This window comes from Hyaena hyaena, unplaced genomic scaffold (genome assembly GCF_003009895.1).
Source record: "Hyaena hyaena isolate Hyena2069 unplaced genomic scaffold, ASM300989v1 scaffold_13, whole genome shotgun sequence".
In the NCBI taxonomy this organism is placed as follows: Eukaryota; Metazoa; Chordata; class Mammalia; order Carnivora; family Hyaenidae; genus Hyaena; species Hyaena hyaena.
Window position 1 is genome coordinate 3451129 of NW_024080645.1, and position 21637 is coordinate 3472765.

A 21637-nucleotide genomic window follows, 5' to 3' on the forward strand; every position below is an offset into this window, starting at 1 on the left:
TTTTTCTTAAACTAGTAATTCTTTCCAACTATTTGGCCAGGAAACAGTTGAGAAGCTTAAAAAAAAAAAAAAAAAACCTCTAGCCAAAAAAAAATAAAAGGGGACGTGTAACAAGTATGTCAAAATACTTGGGTCTTTGGAGGACTTAGTGTGGGGGGTGGTTCTTTAGGGTCCTTGTGGCTGGGATTCTCTTAGCCCCTCTCTCCTGGGCCTCTGGAGGGGTTGTGGTGAGTCACACCAGAAATAGAGCCACCATTAAAGTCAAGAATGAGTCCAAGAAGGAGGCTCATTATTGCCTCTTTATTTAAATGCCCACAGTCATTTGCAAATAATACATAGTCTCTCTCAGGTACAAAGTTCTAAGTATATCAGTTAAATTAAGCTTATTAATCTTCCAAATCCTGTCTGTGTTGATTTTGTGTGTGCCCAGTCTGCCAAAGGAGGAGAGTGGCATTTTGAAGTCCTCCACCACAGTTGTGGTTTTGGCCGCTTTCTCCTTGTACTTCTCACAATTTTGGGCTTAAACAAAAAACTATTTTTAAATTTTGAAATAATTTCAGACTTACAGAAAGGTTGAAAAAAATATAGTACAACGAATTCCTGACACTCTTCACACAGATTGCACAAATGTCAACATTTTGCTGTGTGCTGTTATCATTTATTCTCTATCTGTATCCGCATTATAATTATCTTTTTTGGAACCATTTGAAAGTAAGTTGCAGACATGAGGCCCCTTTACCCTTGAATACTTGAGCATGTGTTTCCTCAAAACAGGGACATTTTCTATAACCAATACCGATATCAAAATCATGAAATTACTATTGTTACAGCATGATTACCTAATCTGCAAACCTCACTGAGATTTCACCAACTGTTCCACTCATTTCCCTTAGAAACCAAAGAAAAATTACTATTTTGTAATCTAGGATCCAATCCAAGATCCAAGATCACCCATGGAATTGTCCTGTCTCTTTAGTCTTTAATCTGGGAACGTCCCCTGGTGTTTATCTGTTGGGATCAGACATTTTTGAAGAGTACAAGCCACTTCTTTGTAGCTTTTTCTCTATGTTAGTTCTATGTGCTGTTCCCTCATGATAGATTCAGGTTCTGCATTTGGAGCAGGAATACCAGAGATGCGATGTTGTGGCCTTCCTAGTGCATCATATCAGGAGGCACCTTATGTCCCTTTTCCCGTTCCTGGTGCTCTTCACTGTGATTCCTTGATGAAGATGGTGTCTTCTGGGTTACCTTGCCGTCTTTCCCTTGGAGATCAGTGACTATCTTGTGGGCAGATATTTTGAGGCTATGTAAATTTCCTTTTTTCATTAAACATTCCACTGATGATTTTTGCCTGAAACGTCTGTTACCACGATGGTTACCAAATGGTGCATTTTTAATCCTGACTGGCATGTCAGCAGCAGCTGCTGTCCGCCTCCCATCTTTTTCGTTGAGAAGCACAGCAGCTTTATGGCAGAGAGAAGCCAGCTTTCAGCTTCAGTCCAGACACATGCCCGGGCGCTTTCTGTCTCTCTGTAGAGAAGACCTGGCTGGGTCCATTTCTCACTCACCCCTCCTGTGCAGTTCGGGTGCAGGCTGTCTCGGCCCCAGTACCAGTTCGCAGCCTTGCGGCAATGTCTGGGTATTGGCAGTGGCTTTGGTGACATCCATGACACAGGTCATAGCATATTGAGGAGAGCTAACCAGCCAAGGCTGCTTTCTTCAGAAGGGTCTGTGGCATGGTAGCACGTCATGCGTTTCCATCTCACGGGGTCTACGGGAGATTTGTTCACTTTGTTAAATGGGAGATAGAGGAGCATGTTTCCATGCTAAAGGGAAAGATTACCGATTAGGACAGAGGGGACACTTGTTGGGGATCCTTGAAGACGTAGGCTTGGTGGTAGGATTAGCTCTGGGCAAGAGGAAGGACAATTCTTTTAGGGAAGACATTGGAACAAAGGAGTGTGCATGGAAGTGAGTACCATCGTTTTTGCAGGTTAAGAACAGGCACAAATGTTAAAAGAGTTATTATTGCCTGATTGCCTCATTTTTCTTTACAAAACAGGAGTGAGATCATATCCTCGGAGTGAGGGGCTATACATCTTGAGGACACCATTGGATAGGGAGAGTTGTAGCGGGTAAGAGCTGTCTGGGGCCTACAGAAGGATTCCCGGGCAGCTGGTGATGGAGACCATGAGTGCTTGGTGGCCTCAGTCTACAAAGCTGTGTGATTTTTTTCCCCAGGGGGCCCAGCAGCCCAGGTATAGAAGCATAGGAAATGAACAGTTGCGTTGATGAGGGTGTATAATTTGCCCTGCATCGTGTTGGCAAGGCCAGGAAGGCAGGTGGGAGAGCAGAAGGTGGAATGAGACGGTAGCCCCTTGGTGGGACAGGCGGTTCGTACGGGATGGGAGAGGTGGTGAATTGGGAAGAAAGAAGTGTGGACAGATTAGAAGTCCGAGAATTTTAGGAAGAGGAGTAAGGGTTCTAGCAAGCTGGCAGGATGGGTCTGTTGGCCGGAGAGTAGGATGTTGGAGTTTGGCGTTTCCGTGGCGGGACGGTTCTGGCTGGTGAGGGGCTGGAGTGCAGTGGGGTGGAGGTGAAAATCACAAGTTGTAACAGAACTTGTTGAAGTTGCTAGATGGGTTATTTACATGGATGTTGACACCAGGTTGATGCCAGGACACTGGTGGAGGGGGATGGCCTTGTTCAGGTGTTGAGGGAGGTGCTGGAGTATCAGAGAAGTGGGCGGAGTGGAGCAGGAATGAGCGTGATGGCAGCGTGGCGGTTTGTCCGCTGGGGGATCTGGATGCCTGGGTATGGGGGTGCTGGCACCGGCTGTCTCCAGGCCTCTACAGATGTCTTGTTTGCTCGAGTTTCCCAAGATTGGTGGTCCGGTCTTGGCTTACATTATTTCTTATAACTGTAGCCCCTTCTCCATCTGGCTAACTCCTGCTGGCTCTTTAAGAATGACATCACTTCCAGGAGTCTTTCTCGAAGGCCGTGGTCTGTGCTTCCCTCTAACTTAGCAGATAGCACACTGCATTGTCCTCTTCTGCCTGTTGTCCTTTCCTCTAGACCGTGACCTCCTTGATGGAGGAGTTGTATCTGCAGCCCAGGCAGTGCCTGGCGTCTGTTGGGTTGAACTGTATGAACTTGCCGCTTAGCCAGTGAGTTTCGTTTGGTTTGTTATTTCTCTTCCTGATGGGCGACTTTCCTTCGTCCACTCATCTTGAATCTTCTTCTGAAGTCACATGACTCTTTCTTAGTTTGGCCTTAGCTAAATTCCACACAGGTGAACAGAGTTGTTTCTAATTTCTGAGCGGCCACAGTACATCTGTTCGTTCTGCTTAGGCTTATTGTTTTTGTTTTGTTAACTTCCTTTTACTCTTCTGTACATGTGGTAGAAGAGGTAAAAAGGAACTTGTTTGGATTCCGTTTTCTCCAGGTGCCAAGAATTTCTCAGCCTGTTTGTCTATGCATTTCATTCTTCTGTTGATTCTGACCTGTGTACCAGCCAAACTCCACCTCATCTGCTTCTAGTTCTAGGTTCTCTGCTTCTAGTATGTCTCACGCTGGTGCTTGTTGGCTTGTATGTGTTAACGGGGCTGCAGCTGTTGGTGTGGTTGTTAGTTGCTGTTTTGGACAGTGACTTTAGCTCACCAGTTGCCCCAGATACCGTTTTCCAGAAAATTTTAATGACCTGTGTCCATTACATATTAAAGAAGGCAGCGAAGAACAGCACATCCAGATGAAAAATGAAAAGAAAACCTGAACCCGACTTATCTGGTGTAATAGTAAAACGTTTTCCTTCATGGGTTAGGGGGAGACATGCTGTGCATAAATAAATTTAGTCTACGGTTTTCCACTGGTTTCCAGTTCTTTCTGGTTGGTCTTTTCTTCCGGTGTCTCAAGCTCAGGGATATATGTTCTTGCCTTTGTGGTCACCGAGAATGTAATGTAAATATGCTTTTCATATCTCAAGGCCACCATAAGTCCTTAAAGTCCACCAAGTTCTGACTTGAGAGTTCACTGTGGCCACATTCCCATGTCCTGTCTGGTCTGGACCTTTCCTTTCAAGGGGGGCTCCCCGAGGCCATTTTCTTGCCATGACCTACTTTCACGAGGAGGAGCGCTTGCTGAAAGCCCCCTCACCCTGGGAGGCTTCCCTGGTGCTCCCACTGCAGGCTGTCCTCAGGGAGTCCTGTCCTAGTTGTGAATTTCCTGTTTTTGGCCTCAGGGCCTATACTCTATTCGCCTGTATTAGTGACATTTAAAGAAAGAAACCAAAAGCCCATTTAACTAAAGTGAAGTTCTCTGGCCCCCAGCCCACAGGACATTCTCCACCCCCAGCCCCCGAAATGTTTCTTGCTCCCTCCCACCACCAACCCCCCCTCTTTTTTTAAAAGAATCTGCTAATCCTTAACAGATTAATCTGAGTTTATATTTAGAGGAAAGTTATCCATTAACAGAAAAGTCTGAAACTGTAGACAGGCTTGACAGTGTTGAAAATGGATAGAAGTAAATAGGCACCCTTTAGACCACAAAGGTTTTATGGGGCTTTGGGGACCTTAAGTATCTGTTTCGGTAGATAATTATGTGGGGAGGTGTCCATCCTAAGGAGGTGTCCTTAGGAGGTTTGGACACCTTGAGACTCAGACCAGAACTCTGTGGCCTTCATGTGCTTTAGAGTTTGGTCCCAGTGACTCTCAAGCCTATTTGATGCTGGCCCATTCAGATGGTGCCACACCCCACTTTCTGCCTTCCCCCACCCGACCCATCCCCTCCATTCCAGTTCCACCCTGAATATGCACAGACTCAGGGTCACTTGGCAGGGTTGGATGCCAAGATTCAGATCCTGAGTTAGTGTCCTCCAAACCGGTGTTTGTCAGGCTGCCCAGTAATGGATCATGACCTCGGTTTTGCAGGTCATGCCCAGCACTGTCGTTCCACTTATTATTGCTGTGTTACAAATACCCCGAACTTAGTGGCATTAAACAAGAGACATTTTATTATGCTCGTGATTCTTGTCCAAGAATTTAGACAGGGCCCGGGAGGGCGTGGCTTGCCCCTGTCCTACCTTACCTGGGCCACCGATGGCAGGGGATGACTCAGATGGCTGCCAGTTAGAATCATTTGGAGGCTCAGGGCTCCTGGGGGGCTCAGTCGGTTGAGCATCCAACTTTAGCTCAGGTCATGATCTCACAGTTCATGGGTTCAAGCCCAGTGTCCGGCCCTGTGCTGACAGCTTGGAGCCTGGAGCCTGCTTTAAATTCTGTGTCTCCCTCTCTTTGCTGCTCCCCCACTTGCACTGTCTCTCTCTTAAAAATAAACGTTAAAGTTTTTTTTTAAAGAAATCATTCTGAGGCTCCTCACTCACATGTCTATTTTCTGGGCCCGTGATGCCTCCAAAGCTGGTGGGATCAGGTGGGACTGTTGACCCAAGTGCTTATATGTAGTCCTTCCCTGTGGCTTGGACTTTCTTAGCCTGGTGGCTGGGTTCCTAAAGGGAAGTGTCTAGAGAATGAACATCCTTTATTGTTTGAAGCAGTCATGAGCCTGTCCATGTTCAAGGGAAGGGAATATAGGTCCCCACCTCTCAGCTGGAAGAGGGACCCAAAATGTGCGGCTGCCTGAAAAACTACTGTACGTTATTTTATTCTATTTTTTCCTTTTTTTTTTTTTTTTTTTTTAATGTAGCCTTCTTGCACAGCGTGGACCCAGTGAGGGGCTTGAACTCATGACTGTGAGATCAAGACCTGAGCTGTGATCAAGAGTCAGATTCTTCCGACTGAGCCACCCTGGCGCCCCACTATAGATTATTTTAAAATGAGTTGGAGGTGTGCCGGGGTGGCTCAGTGGTTAGGTGTCTGACTCTTGGTTTTGGTTCAGGTCGTGATCTCATGGTTTTGTGGGTTCATATCCCGCATCGGGCTCCACACTGACAGTGGGGAGCCTGCTTGGGATTCTTTGTCTCCCTTTCTATCTGCCCCTCCCTCCCTCATGCTGTCCTTGTCTCTCTCAAGATAATAAATAAAACTTAAAAAAAATAAAAGATGGAGGGGCGCCTGGGTGGCTTAGTCGGTTAAGCGTCCAACTTTCGCTTAGATCATGATCTCGCGGTTTGTGGGTTTGAGCCCTGCATCGGGCTCTGTGCTGACTGCCAGCTCAGAGCCTGGAACCTGTTTCAGAGTCTGTGACTCCCTCTCTCTCTCTGACCTCCCCCCTCCCCCCTCTCCCCCCCGCTCACGCTGTCTCTCTCTCTCCTAGAAATAAAACATTAAAAAAAATTTTTTTAAATAAAATAAAAGATGGAATATAAAATAACAGTGGCTCATGCAGTAAGGATAAATACTGTGAAATTTGTGTTTCAGTAATGTTTGGAATATGTGTATTCTGGTTCGTGATGTAACTTGTTTCTTACTGTGAATTATAAAATATATTTTTAAGATACTCTTTAACTGTAGTAAGATCTAATTTGGTTTATGAATACCAAATTTTATCTCTTCTTTTTAAAAGTTTTTAATGTTTGTTTTTTTTTGAGAGGAGGAGGGGCAGAGAGAGAGAGGGAGATACAGAATCTGAAGCAGGCTCCAGGCCCTGAGCCATCAGCACAGAGCCCAATGTGGGGCTCCAACCCACTGACCATGAGATCATGACCAGAGCTGAAGTTTGAGGCTTAACCAACTGAGCCACCCAGGCGCCCTACCCACCCACATTTTATCTATTAATACCTCAGTGAATAGGTTATTTAGTCATTTGTAAAGATGAAAACCTAAGGAATTGATTGTCATTTGCCTGTAAGGGCAAAAGAAAGGCCTCTCTTTTTCAGACCTGTTCGTCAGCACCCACCAGGAGGCCCCCAGGCCCCGCTGGAGTAACCACACTTCAGAACGGGCTTCAGAAGTGGTCAGGTCCACAGCCAGAGCTCCCTCAGATTTTGATTTAATCTTTGCCAATATTTTTCCCTGGAGGGCAGCAAACAGATGTGGAACGAAGAGGGCATACACGTCTCTTTGCAGATGATGGGAAAATAGGTAAGGGTCTGGAAGCTGAGGAATGGTCCACAGTGGAGAGAAGGCCGGCCACCTTCTCCGAGGAAGGTGGTGTTAGAAGTAACACTGTCTCAGGAGAGGTGTCCTGCATCAAAACCAAAATGAAAGACTGAGATTGAGGCCTGCTAAAACAGTCCCCCGCCCCCCGTGGTCACCTCTACCCTGTCAGGGCTGTGTGTAGGGACCGCTTGGCAGTGGCACTCAGCGTCACCTTCTAAAACAGTGTGTCCCACAGCAGCTTTTGCCATAAAAAGACTAAATCTTTACTCCTATCTTAGAAAATTTACATAATCCCATGTCTTTATTTCTTAATGTGAAAATTACATGTTCGCTCTAGAAAACTACAAAGTACAGCTAAGCAAAAAGTAAAGTAAAAATTATCTGCTCTTCTACCGCTCAGAAAATCACTGATTATTTTGTTGTTGCGCATCCTTCCTGTCATGTTTCTGAGGCTGTATCTCTACGTTAAGAAAACAAATGATGAGCTCTTACAACATTTTTCTGAAACCTGCGTTTAAAACATAGGGGATCACGTTCCATGTCAGTTAATGTACTTCCATTATTGGGAGCGCTTCAGAGTATTCCATTTTACGGAGATAGTATTTAACCACTTGCTGACATTTGACTATTATAAACGATGTGGTGGTGAAATCCATAGAACTTGATCTTTTTCCCCGTGCCATGATAATTTTCCCTACGTTAAAAAGACTTTTTTTTTTTTTTGAGTATGTACTGAATGCACATGGTACAGAGTATCATGATTTTTCTTCAGGAGATGCACACGTAACTTGACTTGCTGAATCAAAGAATGTGAACGTTTACAAGCCTTTGTATATGTGCCGCTCAGTTGTCTTTTACAAATGTACCAGTTTACACTCCTCCCCAAAGTGTTCCCTGTTGTTCCTTGTATTTGAATTCCTTGCTTGCTTTTAATTGTGTGATTTATTTGGGTTGTAACCTCTTCTTTGCCTTTTTGCCCCTTAAAATCCTGCCTGCCCTTCAAGGCCCATCTCAGACACCACCTCTTCCCCAGTCCCTCCCTCACACCTGCCAGCACAGGTAAGGCTTCCTTTCTGCTCTGTCCCCTGCCATGTGTATACTCTGGTTCGCGCTGTAACGTGTGTTTCTTACTGTGGACTACAAAGTATTTTTAAAATACTGTACTGTTTACATACAGTAGTTTAACTGTAGTAAAGGTTACCTGCTGTCCTTTTCAATCAGCTGTCATTAACTTGGAAGCGTTAAGCACTGTGTCTTATTTGTAATCTTATTTTGCAGGCAGCTTATTTTAGTACGCGTGTTCGGGACTTGTCAAGACAGAGTAAATGTGAGTCCACTGAAAAGGACTGATGACAACAGAAAGTCTTTCGGGATGTAAAGAGGAGAAATATTCATCAAACTGAAGACCATGCAGAGGTCTCTGGACAGCACATAATTGTGGTGTTTCATTTAGGCAGCCCACCCTTGAGATTCTTTATTAATGATAACTGACATATTTTGTCACTTTTCTTATTTTAACCATAGGTAGTAGGATCCCCTCCAACCAGGATTTTTTTTTTTAATGACCCAACTTTCTGTTAAAAGTTATCTTCTCAAATTAATGTTTGCTACAGTCAGAAACTTGTATTTCTTATTCGTGCTGTCTTTTCCTTTTTTCATTCCTTCTGTGTTTCCTCCAGACCCCTTCAGAGGTTTTTTTTGTCCTTATGGGTCTCTTTCTGCTTAACTGTCTTTAAACTTTGGAGCGTCGTTCACAGATATGCAGAGACCTTTTTTTTTTTTTTTTTGAAACTAAAGACTCTTTTCTGTGCTTGTAACATTCATTGCATTTTGCCTTCTGTCCTCTTCTCCCCAGTATACCGCATTTTATTTCCATTTACTCCTTATTTTCTCCACTCGAATTGTTTTGGTGATGCTGGGTGAAGCTGTGAGAAGGTAGAATGGTAAAACAGCCTATGAAATCTTGGGATAGAAGCATTTTCTCTTGCCTACGGTATTCGTGGCGAGCCTCAGCCAGGACCTCTCTTTGAAGCCGCACTCTCTGCCTCTGTTCATCTCTGCAGGTTAGGCCCTGTCGGGTCAGGCTCTTCTGCAGCTAACAGCCCCGCAGCTAAAAAGCTACTTTCCTCACCTGACAAGTGTGGAGGACAGAGGCTCTAGGATGAGGGATCCAGAAGCCCTGGGGCCACATGTCTACCTTCCCATGCAAAGTAGCAGCCCTGTCTTCAGCAGACTTCTCGCACAGTGTGGTCTCGGGCAGGTGGAGACACTCCTAACAGGGAGGAAGACATTGCCTGTGACAACCCCCTGCCCCCCCACAGGTGACTTCCCTCCAGGTCCCAGGGACTGGGGGTAGGGGGGTCCCGTGTGCCTGTGCTCTGCTTCAGAGAGGGCTCAGCAGTGAGCATCTGGCGGCCGCCCAGCTGTGCAGGAAGAAGCGGCAGAAGGAGATGCTGCTGGGAAGGCAGCCTGCCGCGACAGTCACAGGTGTACAGTTCCCTCCGGTGGAGATCTGACCTCTGTGACTTCCATGGGCCCGTTCGGTTTCAGTCCTTGGAGCCCCCGAGACCATTTTAGCCCTTTTTTCTCTTGTGATGTCCTCGACTTGTCTGAAAATGGCTGTTGGGATTCTTGCCGGGTTTTGTCTTCTTGTGGAATGTCTTCAGGTCCTTGTCGCACCTGGGATTCCTTCCCAGCTTGGCATGAGCCTCTGGCCACTCACTTCCCAGTGCTGGCCCTGATCAGAGCTGGGAGCCCAGGAGCAGCACCGGCCTGCCAGCCGCCAGTGTTCCCAACCCGTTTTATTGTTTTCACCTGGCGTTTGCGCCTGGGCCCTTGACTGTGGCCGCTGGTAGTTGCTGCTGCCTGCCTGTGAACTAGGCCCCCTGCCGTCTGACCCCAGGCCCTCTATAGCCTTCTCTGCTATGGAATCTTCCATCCCAGTCACACTTAGCCCTTCGTTGTTCCTGAATGCTTCTTTCCCCCCTCCTTACCCAGCCAGCCCGCTTTTCCTTCCAGATTTATTTCAGCAGGCGTCACTCTTGTGAAAACTTTTGTGACCCCCTCCCCCGCAAGGTAGAGTTAATCAGTCACTTTGCAGTCACACTCTGTACAAGCGTTTGTTGTTAAACATTCACAAAGTGTTGTAATTATTTGTTTATATTTTTCCATCCTTCTACATTTAGCGTCTGGGAGATAAGGTCCATATTTTTATTTCTAGAACTTAAGCATTCAGTATAGTCTTAGTGCATAAAAAGCGCCCCTTAAATGTTTGTTGAAGTGAAGGAATGAATGAATTTCACATCCACACCTGGTGATTGAATAGCTACTTCCTGTCTTCCTTCCAAAAGGAAATCTATAGATGTTAGATTATAAATGACAAAGTACATAAGTTATTGTTAGATTACCTAAACCTGCACCTGATAGCCCATTACATTCCTCACTTGGCAGACTAGAAGGAGGCCCAGCCTGGTGAGTGTCTGACCTGAGGTCAGATAATAATGAGAGGCAGGGCAGGAACTAGACTAGAAGCTTTGTGCCTTGTCTCCCAGTTTCTGTAACGACATCTTGCCAGGTTGCGGAGGGGGGATTATAGTCAGCACCAGCCGTGTGGCCCTCTAGGATTCTGCCTCTGTGTTCCTCTGTGGGCTTTTGCTCACATGGACCTTTCTGTACCTCTGTGCCTGCCCAGGTCCTGCCTGCCTCTCCAGACCCAGCCTGATTCTTGCCTTTCTGCCTTCCTTGGTCAAAGCTACTTTCCCTTTTTCTGAGTGTCCATGGCTGTTTAGCACAATGGCCTGAGCCTGGGCCTTGGGGGTCCAGGTTCCACACCCTCACTTACTGGTTACGTGACTGACAAACACATTAACCTTTCTGAGCCTCTGTTTCCCAGTCTGTAATTAGGAATAATAACAGTTTCCACTTTATAGGGTTGAGTAAAGATTAAATTAGATACTCTTTAGTACATAGCACTCACCCACATGTTCATTGCTAGTGTTGGCAGCTGCCTGATTCCTATGAATAAATCTCTGGAGGCTGCTTAGTGGCCTTTGCTGGCCGTGGTCCTTCGTGGTTCCTCTCATGCCTGCCTGCTGATTGAATCAGGGGCTCCCCAGTTTTATGAGGGGCATCTCCTAACTTTCAGGCTGTGCTCCAACACTTGTTAGAATGTGTTTGCGAGTAGCGCTCGCTCACAGCCTGTTCGCTGGCACCCGCTGGTGCTTGGCCATCTGGGGGTTTGCTCATTTGTGTAGGGGCTGTTTCGTTGAAGAAGTTGTTGTCTCTGTTGTCCGCTGAAAGAAGGAACAGAATGTTTTCTATCTTCACAGCTACCGCCAGCTTTGAGGCTCAGCATTTGCATAGCTCGAAGTCTCTCCTAATTAAGGAAATGGATTAGAAAAAACATTTTAATGAAAACCCACATAGTGCACGCAGGCCATTTGCACACACTCCCTTGTTTGACCCCGTGGTACCAGCTCCCCTCTGGTGGCCAGAGGAGCAGGCCGTAATTCTCCTGTCTTCCTGCCTTAATAACCTGCAGAGATTGTTCATCCTCGGTGTAAGACTTGGATAGTTCTGCTGTTTGGATTTTCTCTGTCTTGTAAATGAGAAACCAGGAAAATACAGTGTATTTATTATACAAGGAACAAAGGTCATGGAAACCCGTAGCTTTTCAAAAGAACCCTTAGTTACCTAGCTTTTAAAGACCTAAGCCTGCTTGTTTTATTTCTAAAAGCTGGTGGAATAAACCCCTCATTTTCTCTGATTTACAAGGAAACTAAAATGTGGAAAATTTGATCTTCAGGGGGCATGACTTCTGGTTTATGGGATTGTTTATTTTAAAGTTTAAACATTGCAGTGCCTCCTGGTACTCTTAGTTAAAAGGAGATTCTTCTGAATATCACGTAGCTATTAAAATTATAATTTGGATCTATATTTCCATGAAAATACTCATTTTAAGTGGGGGGAAAAAAACACGGGAAAAGACCGATGTTCTGTGCACCAGGATACAGGCTCCTGTGCTGACAGGACTTGAGGTTAATCATTTTTTTCCTCCGCACCCTTTCGTATTGTCTGGACTTACTTTGTGTTCAAAGAAATTATAAAGTTGTTTTCTTTTTGGAGGAAGAAAAGCAGAACTTAAGGTTTGAACATGCTAAAGTCATCCTTTCTCTGTCCCTTCCTGGAATTATCCCTGGCAACCAGGTGAAAAAGAAACAGAAGTGAAGACTGTGACTTTGGAGACATAGGAGAGGTCTAAAGCCCCAAGCCAGAAAACAGGCGGAAAGGGTCTTTGAAAGATGGAACCAGGAGTATGAGAGGAAGTGTACAGAAGATACTTAGAGCTGCAGAGCTGAGGAAAAGGGAAAAAAAAAAAATTGAGAACATTTTCCAAGATGAGAAATATACCCTGGGTTTCAAAACCAAAATGTTTTGTTTGAACTAAAGGAAAGGAATCCACAGGCTGGCGTCAGGAGCTTCACCAGACCCAGTCTGATTCTAAGGTAGAGAGGAGGCTGGATTGAGTGAGGACTTAACACGAGCACTGTTCACAGGGAGCAGTCTGATTTGTGGAGGCGGGGAGGAGAGACCCTGTCCTGTGAATAGCCCCCTGCAGCTGCCTGTCCCTTTTGTTAGGGAGAGAGAAGCTAACACCTTTCCACACCCGTTAGGCACGGGTATCAGTCCTGCCAAGAAGAGAGAGGAGTCTCTGAATGTGGCCCTGGCTCTTCTCCCAGATGAATCTTCTTCAAGTAACCGGTCCAGGAAAAACTGCCTTCAAAAGTTGAGTAATCCAGGACTGGACCAGTTCAGGATCTCCTGGAACGTAATTACAAGAAAACAATAATAAGGAATCATGGACAAGCAAGGAGCTGATGGACGGCTCTCACCAGACAAACACTGGCCCAGAACACATGAAAATGGTGACTAAGTATTTCACAGATTAAAAACGAAGTCAGTCCGCCTTTATAAAGAGCTGGAGCACAGATCAGAAGTACAGGAGCTCAGGGAGATGACAGGCCAATAGGAAAGGAAACCTGAGTTCAGGAAAGACAGTGAAGGAAAAGAAGAAAACCATCAAAGGCATGGAGGCAAAGTTGAAAGCGACGTAAGACGATTTATAGAAAATAGGAATGAGGGAGTGAGCTAAGTGAAATAGACTCATTAGAGAGCAAATAGTAGATACAAATGAAAAGTACAAAAATTCCCCAAAGCAGGGAACAGAAATGTGAAGTTTTGGACTGCAAACGCAACGAATTGTTTGGGCAGCCAGGCCAAAAGTTTGGCTCACTTGTGAAAGGGGGAATTAGGGCTGTTCCTTGTCAGTCAACACAAGAGAACATGGACAGAATCCTTCAGAAGAGTGGGACCCAAAGGATTTTATATTCAATGAAATTGGGTTTTTTTAAATGTAAGAAATTGAGAGAGAATGTTCCCATGAATCCTCCTTGAGGAATCTAGTTAAAGACTCCAGTCCACCAGAAGCTCACTGGAGAAACTACAGCAGCAGAACTGGTTATGAGCACAGGATCTGTTTAATTGTGATGAAAACCAATTGGCAGATTAGCGCAGTAGAACAGAATGTAAAGGTTACATAACCTGACCGTCGGAGATTATGTCACCAGCCAAATTTGGGAGGAGAAAAGGAAAGAAGATGGGAGGTAAAGAATGTTCTTCCCTTGTCTTTATTAGCTAGGGTTCAAAGAGCATCATTGAGAACTAACAGATAAGCCAGTAGAGGTGTAGGTATATTTAAGAGTACAAAGCTAAACAGGAGAAAGAATATAATGGGCTACAATAGGTAGTGGAGGAAATATCTTAATGTCATCATTTCTTATAGGGGATTAAGTCGATAATGTCTAAAGAAGTAAGGTTTACAAATATTAATAAAAGTGACCACTAGATAAAAATGGTCTTAAATATCTTAATCTTAAATATCAAATTAATATTAAATATCAAATATCTTAAATATCAAAATACACACACCAAAGGAAGACAGACAGCCTTTAAAAAGAGTAACAAAAATAATGGATAGAACTAAGGCCAATATCTGCCGTATCAATAAATGCCAATGGCAGTTGGAGGTCAGAGGCGGCATTCAACAGCTCGGTCATCAGGAAGTCAGACCCCGTACTCCACGAATATGGCTCCTGTACCAGAAGATGCAACTCAGACTTCCTCTCCTAGAAGTGTTGAGGACACCAAGAATATTGGTGACACCAAGGCTCATTTCATTTTATACTGATCGGTTTCACTCAGCCATCTGAGTGATGATGAGCCATCACTCAGTGAGAGCCATCACTCAGCACTGAAGTGTTCAGTTTAAGGTGATTGGCTTCATTCCTTTGAAGAAATTAAAACTCCCCAACTAACAAATGAAAGAAACCTAAGAAAGAAAAGGCTATGGGGTTATTTATCTTGAACAGCATGTTGGAGGTTTTCATGAAGTTCCTTAAGAGCTATCACTGGAAAATGTGGTTTTGGAAGCTCCTGAGATAAAAACAGGCCCTCTTCCTGAAGAGTTACAATATTGGCCCTTTAATGGGTGTGTCTGATGGTATTCTTTGTTTCACCAACAGAACCAAAGCCTTACTGATTATTTAATCTGTGGTTTCATGGAGTCTGTGTGTGTATATATGTAACAGAGCAGGATACATGAGGATTCAAGTTCAACTGGCATCTAGCAGTCTTTGATACCACCCTCCCACATCTTCAATGTGACTACCCGAGGTTGAAAACTCACAACACCGAAAGCAGCCCTAGTACGCCACTCATTCATTGAGTTTATAGAACTGATGGGATTGGACTGAACCACACACATGCTATGCAGCAGGAATGTCAGCCCTGCCAACTCGAAAGAAGATAAGAAGACTTGCTGCCTTCCTTATGGTCTACCTCCTGGTTCACCTTGGTAGCCGCCCAGATTCCTCTGCTTTCAATAACAATCTTTGTCTTCCTTCTCCTAGCCATGGGCTCTTTGTTCTACATCCATTCAGAGACGTCCACTGTTGGCACACATCTGAACAGTGCTGAGAGTGTCAAGTGGGGATGCTTTCCTCAAGGTGCCCATCAGTAAAATGGGGGCATAGACAGGAAGTACCCTAAACATTAGAGGACAAAGCACTCATGTCAGTCAGGCAGAGCCACTTTACCCGAAAGGACAGGGGACTTGAATCTGAATATATCAGCCTTCCATCCCACTAAACACTGTATGAGGACCCCGAGCAGAGCAGTGAGAACAGACTGGCTCTGGGCAGATGCTGGATTTACGTCGAAGGTTGACGTAGGGTCATCCCCAAAGGTTTCCTGCCTAAGATGCTAGCCGCCCAGGGTGGGGGGACCCCGCACAAAAGGCTCTGTCATCTACCCTACGATGTAAAGTGAGGGAGGGTTGGGGAAAACTAGCCAGAGGAGAGGCACCGCCCATCTGAAGCAGTTGCAGTGGGAGAGACCCAGAAGGAGAATCTCCAAAGAGACCACAAAACTGCTCCGAAAGAGAAATTGGGCTCCAAGAGTGAGAAATCGTCTGATGGCACCAGGCAAGTGAGAACTTCTGGTCCTTTCCTAGGCTCCCTGCCTCAGAAACAGCAGCTGACAGGTGGGGGAGGAAGTGAGGGAGACAGAGGCAGCCGCTCCCCCCACCCCCAGCCCGCTGCTGGAGAAAAGGCTTTTCCACAAATGAGGACTGAAGTGCTATTAAGAGATTGGACAGATTGCTTTCTTTTTAAAGTAAACGCCTTTTGAAAGTTAATGCAGAAATCTTAAGCGTACAACTTGATGAATTTTTGTAAATGTAACCAGCACACAGATCAAGACATAGAACATTCCAGGACCCTATAAGGCCTCCTTACCTTCTCCTTGTCACCCCTGCCCCCCACAAAATATACTGTAGTTTTGCCCAATTTGATCTTTGTCAATGAAGTGGGTTAACCGTTTTTAATTCCTGAACCGAGGCTGTGTTTGTGACTTAATGAGTGTACCGGGCTAAATAGTGTCCTTCCAAAATTAATGTCCACTGGAACCTCAGAATGTGACCTTATTTGGAAATAGAGCCTTTGCAGATGTAACCAGTTGGGATAGGGTCGTGCTGGATTAGGCTGGGGCCTAAATCCAGTGGCTGGCGTCCTTCTCAGAAGTTCAAGCGATGCCAGACAGATGTCGGTGTGGTGCAGCCACCAGCCAAGGACCCCTGGCAGGTGTCTGAAGCCAGGGCAGAGGCACGGAACAGCTGGAGCCTCCAGAGCGAGCCGGCCCTGCCCGCACCTTGGTCTTAGACCTCTGGTCTCCCGAACTGTGAGAAAAGAGCTCTCGGGGTGTGGTAAGCCACCTAGCTTGTGGTCGCGTGTTTTGGAAGCCCCTGGGAACTAACAAAATCCATCTCTGGGACTTCGTGTTAAGAAAGAGTGAGCAGAAGAAAATTTATGAGACTTGTCCCAGGTTTAAGAGTGGAGGAAGCACTGTTTCCATTGAACAGGTTTAAAGTGGGGAAATGACTTAAAATCACTGTTTTTGATTATCCTGCAAGGAGAGCCCTGCATATTGAACCTACCAATTACAGAAGCAAACTGTTAGCCTATGTGAATATCAGAATCTTCCATGGACAGCAGGGCAGTGGCGGTGAAGCCGTGCCCTGATTTAACTCCTGCGCTGTCATTTACTACCAGGCTCTCGAATGTCTCCAAGCACATTCACCTCCAGGGGTGGGTTAAGCTGGGAAGTTCCTGAGTGATTCCTGACGGTGCCATGTCCTTAGACCCACCACAGCTCAGATGTCCCCCGAATGATTGCTCTGCTTGGAGTAAGGAGAGCTAATCAAAGTTGAGAGGTCATAAACACAAAACCACACATTCAGACTTGTCCTCTCTGGTGACCAGTCTTTGCTCTGGCCCCGTACGATCAGGTAGAGAAGCTGGCTCTGTGCACTTGCCCCGCAGTGCCATTTCCTCCCTTGATGCGGTTTCAGTGTGCTGAGAATCCGTGTTTCCCCAAGTCCTTCAGCCAGCTGGGTACTGGAAACTATTTAGGGAAAATGAACATCTAATGAGCAAGACCAGCCACTTGCAGAAGTGGTCTGCCCTCGTTTCATTTTCTGAGAGTAAATTAGAATTTCATGTTTTCAGTTTGTTCCTTGTCACTCCTATGGATGTGTGATACTTTCTCCCTTCCTAATAACTCCTTTTACTGGGATACTTTTCTTACACTGTTAAATCAGCGTGATAAAATTCAAGTTTCCTTTAGCTTGATACGTAAAGGCATTTTAAGGGTATGTAAGTGTACATCCAAAATATCTTCTTAATCGCTACATTTGTTTGCTTTTATTGGTCTCACCCATTTTTCTATAAAATCACATGGCCCTATCCTGACATTTTTATATGAATGTTGTGCCTTTGGTTGAACTTGAAGCCTTGCTTCCTGCTTTTTGTGCAACGTGCTTTATTTTCAGATTCAGGGCTCAAAACCAATACTGTGATTCATTTCTTATATGTTATAATTTAAGTGGAGAACAGTTGTTTTTCAAAAGGAAATCAGGCCCTTTCACTGAGAGCTGAAGAAAATGAGGTTGGAAATAGCAGTTGATATGGGGAGCTAAAATGCCCAGAGAAACAAGGCAGGAATCTAATCAAACAGAACTTTAAATACTTGGTTAATTGAGGGCATACTCAACTGTAACAAAATTAAAGATTGTATCTTTCCTGTGGAGACTTTTGAGAAAGAGCTTAGAAGAGATTTCTCCAGCTGGAGATTTCAGCTGGAGAGATTTCCCAGTGAATTAGAACCAGCCCAGAATGATTTATAATATAAGCCTATCAGGAAACATAGCCAATCATCATTTCACTCTGTCACCCGGGATTGTTTATCCTTTTTCCTTAGGTATTTCCTTTAGGAACACATATTATCAAAACATGAGGAAATGCTGGGGATATCAATTATTCCGTAATTACTCAGCACTTACCAAGCACTGAGCTTGTATAGGCTCCAATCTTATGAAAGTGAACCCAGAAGCTCAGGCTGGCAGGGAAACAAGGGAATAAAGTTCCACCATGATGGAGGGAGGCATCCCAGGATGCCTCGGAAACAAGCACATGGGCTTGACCCTGTAGTCAGGTGGAGGTTGGGGCCACAGGCGTAGCATGCTTGAGTTTCGGAACATGAGGTGGAGTTGAGGGGGAGAGGAAGAAAGAGCGAGACTGTGTTGTGATAGGTGGGCCCCATGGCCATGGCACGGTAGTAAGAGGTATGGGCTTTCGAGGGGATTCAAAGTCACTGGGGCAGACACCGCAGGACCCTTGAATACGCTGTGAGCGCCAGGCTTTATCCAGGACAGCGTGGGTCCCCTGAAGGGTTTATGTGTACTCTTTGATGGGTCATACATTCCACTCCTTTTGAAACTGAACATTCTGATGTTTTTTGTGGCTTTGGGTTAATAATTTCATGCATTCCTCACCCCCTGCCTCACCCCCCCACACCCTGCCTCATTATACAGCTTATCTGTTGGAGTCAGGTAGTAGTAACAGAAGGTAGACAGAACTGACTTTTGTCTTCTTACTCAGATGGTTAATACAAGACGATGTTTAAGTGTAAAAGCTGTGAAGGGAGTAGAAAGCTATCATGAAATGTGTTATGTTCTTGATGGTCAGTATTTTTGTACATCCTGTAGAAATATGTCATTCCCCATATATTTTTCAGGCACTTGTGAAATTTTGGGTGTCTGAATTCCTTTTTAGGACTTGTGTGGCTGTCTTCTCATTATTATTACTGAAGTAAAGAGGAAATGATATCAGCAGATGTGCAGAGCTTTTATTCGCACTGAATACACTATTCATTTAGACAAAAAGATCATTTCTCAATTCAAATCGGAATATTCTAATTTAAGGCCTAAATCAGTTGTGTCATAATCTCTATGGAAACAAAGCTTTCTACTGTGTAGTCATTGCGTAAGTAACTCATTTCCCCTTGTAGATACACAAATTGTAGATGCAGACGCTTCTTTTTCCATTTTCTCTCAAGAACTCTCTTAAAATAGAAGAGACTTCATCTCTCTCTCTGTCTCAAAAATAAAAAAATAAAAAAAAACCCAGAAGCAATTTTAGCCTGTGATCTTTGTTTATATGTTTTGTAAAATTTAAAATATCTGTTCCAATTGCCTGCTTACATTCCTTCTTTAAAAATTGCTGGAATCTAATAGTCATTGATAAGCTTGATTTCCTTCTCTGGTTGAATTCTGGTTCAGAGGATTGAATCATCCTGCCCAGTACTTAGCATATTAGCCTCACCTGTCTGTGCAAGACTCTCTCCATTTGGGTTGTCTGATTATTTCTTCTTGATCTTTAGGCATTCTTTATGTATCATAGGTATGAGTCCTTTGTTGGTCATATGTTTTACAAATACCTTCTCCCATTCTGTGGCTGACCTTTTCTTTTTTCTTGCTTTTCCTTTTTTTTAAGTTTATATATTTTGAGAGAGTGTGTGAGGGAGTACGAGTAGGAGAGGGACAGAGAGAGACAGAGAGAGAGAGAGAGAGAGAGAGAGAGAGAGAGAGAAATCCCAAGCAGGCTCCATGCTCCACACTGTGCTCATTGCGGGGCTGGATCTCACGACTGTGAGTGATGACCTGAACCAAAATCAAGAGTCAGACACTTACCGGACTGAGCCACCCAGGCATTTTTATGGCTGACGTTTTCATTCCCTTACTAGGGTCTTTTGATGAACAGAAGTTCCTAATGTTAAAATCTAATTGGTCAAGTTTTTCCTTTATGGTTAGTGGTGTTTAGGCTTAAGAAATCCCTGCCTACTCCAACGTTACTCTTTTCTTGTGGTTTGGTTGTTTTTACCTGTTTCTCTACTCCCTTTCCCTTCCTGCCTGCTATAGATCATCATTCTTATGTGTTTAATGTATGTTATTTCATTTTTGTGGGTTGTTATAAAGCATGTACTGTTGTTATGTGCTTATGTATTTTTAATTTTTATAAATGGTAGGGTATTACAGATCTCATTCTGTTTCTTTTCTTACTTAGCATATGTTTTTAAGATCAGCATATGACTGTCTCCCAGTTAGATATACCCATATTGCCTGCAACTTTGCTGTTATGCATAGCTCTGGACAAATGCCTTTGCACATATCCCTTACAGATCTTTGTTAATAGACCCCAAATCTTCACGTCTGGGTATGCAGGTACTGGCATTTTCGGCTTAACCTCAGTAATGGGTTCCTGAACATCACATGCTCTAAGTAAAACGTTCAACTAGGAGCCATGACTTACTCTGTTAAATGGGAGAATCTGACAATTCATTGTAAGTCACCTCACAACCTCCAGCCTGTTTCCTGAAGCATAATTGAAACTTACCAAAGCCCTGTACGTAAATAACATTCTAACAGGTTAGCATTTAAGTGCTTAAAACATCACTGTCTGACCAGCAGATGTTGTGGTTATTGACCAGCGGCTGCTGCGGACGCACTGATGAGAGCCATCTGCCTGTGCTCCGCCTGATCCAAAGGAAGGCAGAGAGTGGCCCCGTGGGAGCGGGGGGGTGGGGTGGGGGGGCCTTGGAGGTGTCCTTGGCACAGCAGCTTGGGGAGATGCACATCCCCTTTGCCATTCGGTGCTTTCCAGAATGCTTGTACAATTTGACTACCCAATGTTCTGACGAGTGTATTTGGGCTGTAACTTGAGACCTTCCTGCCCATCATTTTGTTAAAAATGCACGGGGCTTCCAGTTTCCTGATCCACACATAAGGGGCTTGAGAATCAACATTCTGCCCTAACAATAACTAAAAAGCTGAAGAGACTGAATGATCAACAACTCTTTTTTTTTTTAATGTTTGTTTATTTTTTGAGAGAGAGAGAGCAAGAGAGAGAGCGAAAACACGAGTGGGGAGGGGCAGAGATTGAGGGAAGACACAGAATTCGAAGCAGGCTCCAGGCTCTGAGCTGTCAGCACAAGAGCCTGACATAGGGCTTGAACCCACAAGCTGTGAGATATGACCTGAGCCAAAGTCGGACACTCACCAACTGAGCCACGCAGGTGCCCCATAGCTCTTCTTAAATCCACACAGTGCCTCCCAGATTGGAGAGCCAGGAGAATAAAGGGACTCGCTGCCTATCAGAGACTCAGGAATGGAAGCCACTCAGGAGTGCTGGCTGGGGCAGGAAAACCTGAAGTGTAATCGATGCCTTGTTGGAGGCTTAGTGCAGACAACTCTGAGAGAATTAGAATCTTCCGAGGGGCTGCGGCATGAAAGGAGGGCGCACCATATTGTGAGGTTTGCCTCTGGGAACTCTACAAGATCCCCATGGTTAATATCAGGAAAAAAATATGTCGTCTACAAGAAACTCCCTTTCAGTGCAAAGACACGTATACGTTGAAGGTAAATGGAGAGAGAAAGATAGGCCATGCTTACGTGAATCAGAAGCAAGCAAGCACAGCTGTGCTAATTTCAGACCGAGCAGACCGCAGAGTAAGGGGGTTATCAGGGAGACAGAAGGACTAACGATAAGTGAGTCAGCTCTCCAGGAAGACACAACAGTCCTTTACGTGTGTGCGCACAACAACAGAGCATCAAACTGCAGGGAGATGAAAACCAA

The 21637-nt window shown here is 44.9% G+C and overlaps 1 protein-coding gene across 2 annotated transcripts in view; it reads left to right on the forward strand.

The window, feature by feature from the left end:
- The window catches only part of PDE8A (phosphodiesterase 8A), a 168567-nt gene that overhangs the window by 54970 nt on the left and 91960 nt on the right, over positions 1-21637 (forward strand). The gene's annotated exons all lie outside the window — the stretch shown is intronic.